Source organism: Pinus tabuliformis, chromosome 8, assembly GCF_031772625.1.
Source record: "Pinus tabuliformis cultivar Carrire ecotype Pingquan chromosome 8, CPIR1, whole genome shotgun sequence".
Lineage (NCBI taxonomy): Eukaryota > Viridiplantae > Streptophyta > Pinopsida > Pinales > Pinaceae > Pinus > Pinus tabuliformis.
Genome location: NC_142294.1, coordinates 269927228 through 269930524, shown reverse-complemented (window position 1 = coordinate 269930524; position 3297 = coordinate 269927228).

Below are 3297 nucleotides of genomic sequence, written 5' to 3'. Positions count from 1 at the left end.
TTTGTGTGTTTGTTGAGTCATTTACAGTTCTCCTTTGCAAAAGTAGCATAATCATACTGTCGTCCTTTGATTTGAAACTGTCGCAAGTGTCGATTTCAATCGTAGGAAAGAGTTTGATTTCTGTTGATGGTAGATTATCCTGTTACTATTGCTTTTGGTCTGAATTTGTAATTTTCTAGTGTCAAGAACAAGTATTCAGTCCAAAATCGTAAAGTGTTGTGATTGTCTCCATTTTTTATTTCGAAAAGAAACTTGTTGATATTTGTCGCTTGAAAAGAAATTCAGATTTGTGCATCAACTTTCTTTTTAGCATTCATATACTAAGAAAGTCGAAAACAAATACATGCATGTGCATTTGCATATAGATAGTCTGATTGGCTTGATTTAGGAAAGTGCATTTAGAGTGTGCTCTTTGCTCTTTGTGAAAAGATTCTATCTTTCTTTTCCCTAGTAGCTAGGATTTTCATTGCATGAAGGAGATAAAAAGTTTGTTTATCATCTTAGATTGCATTTTAGGAATTACATCTACATCTCGTGGTGAACCTGAAAAGAAAACTTCATAAAAAAGATCAACTTAAAATAAATTCAATGAATATAACAACGCTTTGGGACTTAACGCACAACATTTAGAAGTCTAGGCTAGAGACGTATTCCGGCGTCGTAAAGCCTGGTAACTGTTGTTCTCACTGATGGTTGGGTGATTCCTCCACTTTGAGACGATAAGTGCCAGTACAGACTTGTGCTCCCACGTACCGTCGAGTATATTTTGGGAGACCCCAATAGGCTTAATCCTTTATCCATAGGAAGCCGTGTCTGCCACCCTATCGATCGCAATGCACTGAACACATCATTCGGGAAGATTGACTGCCGTACCGTAAAAATCATTCTGCAGTTTTGCGATTGATTTGGTAATCCCTCTACCTAGATTTCCAGAGTAGTCCCTTTCATTCCTTTTCAGACTCCTTAATGGAAAAGGTCCATCTGAGCACTTGTCACTCCGGGCTCATTAAAAATCGAAGGAGACTAGAGTCGTCTTTTGTTTTTTCTCGACTCTTAAAAACTGAAAAAACAAGTTGTGTCAAAGCGTCTAAAATTCATTTAATTCGGAAACATAATTCCCATTTATTTTAGTTGATTGAGTAATCTGCAATTGTGGAAGAAAGTCAATTGAAACCCCATCGTTCGCAGAGGCTTATGAGTCAACCGTCTTTGTCTCCGGAATCGAAGCTAGTACGGACAAAGCGAACTCATTTAACTGGTTCCAAATCCCCTGTTAAAGTTAGAACAAGTGTTCCAACAACATCAGAGACTCCGGTTACTCCAAACATTTCTGGGACCCCTGCCTCTACAGAGGAAGTTCAGCAGCCACAGAAGGACAACAATACTGATCCTAGTCTGAGAGTAAACATTCGTGTTACCGAACCAGTTCCATTTTCAACCGGTTCGGAGAGTCTTCTCTTCAAACATCTATCGCTGCCGATTCCATACCTTCTTCGGCACCAGAAATATTCTACAGACCTTACGGTCTTCCCCTACCACCTGGTCTGATTGCCATAGAAGAGATTGTAGAAGATCCTCTAACGAGTACTCCATCGCAATTTGGAGTCGGGATCACTCTATATCCTTCTTCATCAGAAGTTAGTCTACCACCAGCGGAAGTTCCTGTAGAATCGCTTGGTAATCTTTTGGATAGACTACAAATGTCTGAACAACCGTCAACATCTAGGACTGTGTCGTCAGACACAGCGATGGCAGAACTCCCTGCTATCACTCCAACAATGTTCGCTGATATACCATCTGTCCCGACTAGCTCTCAACCGCTAGAAGGAGCCCACTCAGGGGCCATTTCGACAGTATGGTCTGTTCCTGTTTGTTCGTCCGGAATAATATCCGGAAACTCTTATGTTGAGTCTCAACAAATTGATCCATTTGGAGGTCAATTTGGGCAGTCTGGACCCCAAGGGCAAACAATTCCCTTGAGTTTTGAATTACCATCGTATGGGGGGCAGTATACCCTTTCATTATCCCCTCCGGGAGGATATCCATACGGGAGTTCACAACAACATTCAGGTTATGCTGGAATTACCTCAAGCGGTTGGGTACCTATACTACCTAAACAACCAAGAGTTGTATACTCGATGCAACAATGCTTACCTATGTCAAATATACCAACTACGCCAGCTATTGTGATGGTGTCGCAAGTTGAAGCGCTGCCTGTTGTGTGCCAACCTCAGGTTTCTCAAGTTGTAATGCAACAGCCCCTTGACCCTGCGACTCAACCACAATCGCCGACTGGTGGAATGACACAGGTTCAGATGGGTACAACTATGCCTCATCTTGGTCAAACTGTTAGTATCGGGAAACAGCACATGGCTTCACAGCCATGGCTAGTGCAATACCAACAACCGCAATTCCAACAAGTATACCAAGGTTCTGAGCAACAAATCTTTGCTAATAGTGGAAAGTCGTACATACAAAATGGTCAAAATCAACCATTTTACAATGGTCATGCCCACCAACCTTACCAAACTTACCAGCATCAAATGCATTATGCCGGTATGCAAAGACCAACTGCTCAGGCAATCCCATCTTATCCTGGGTATGCTTCCCCTAACCTGAATCAACAGTTACCCTTTGTGGTGACTTTAGAGTTACCTGATTTAAATAGGTTAACAAACGATCCAATCGCTTACGCCCCTTGGTGGCCAGCGATTCCGCATAAACTTCCATCAGATATTCCTAAATTTAATGGAAATCTGGGTGAAGATCCATCGAATCACGTGATGACCTTTCATCTATGGTGTTCATCAAACACCCTAAATGATGATTCGATAAGACTTCGCCTCTTTCAGAGGACGTTAATGGGTCCGGCGGAAAAATGGTACATCGAATTGCCTAGAGCTTCGTTCGACAACTTCAGTACCTTAGCCAAAACCTTTTTAACCCATTTTCAGTTACCAATAAGGTACAAAATGGGAACAGAACTTCTTACCAATTTCAAACAGACAACGGCCACTCACATATCTGATCATATACATGAGTAGCGACTTCGTCGTAGAATGGTAAGAACGTATGTCCTCGATCAGCTCTTAGCTGAATGGTTTATCAAGTCATTACAACCTTCCATCACGGAAGATGTGGCAAAGGGGGGAGTCATAATAGAAGAGCATGTTGTCGCTCGTGCGTAATATTTGGACTTGATTTACACTCAGTCTGGCATGCTCTACGATAAAATACCTGACGCCCCTAGACCGGAATTCTCAATTCCTCCTCCTCCTAAATCAAACAATGACTCTC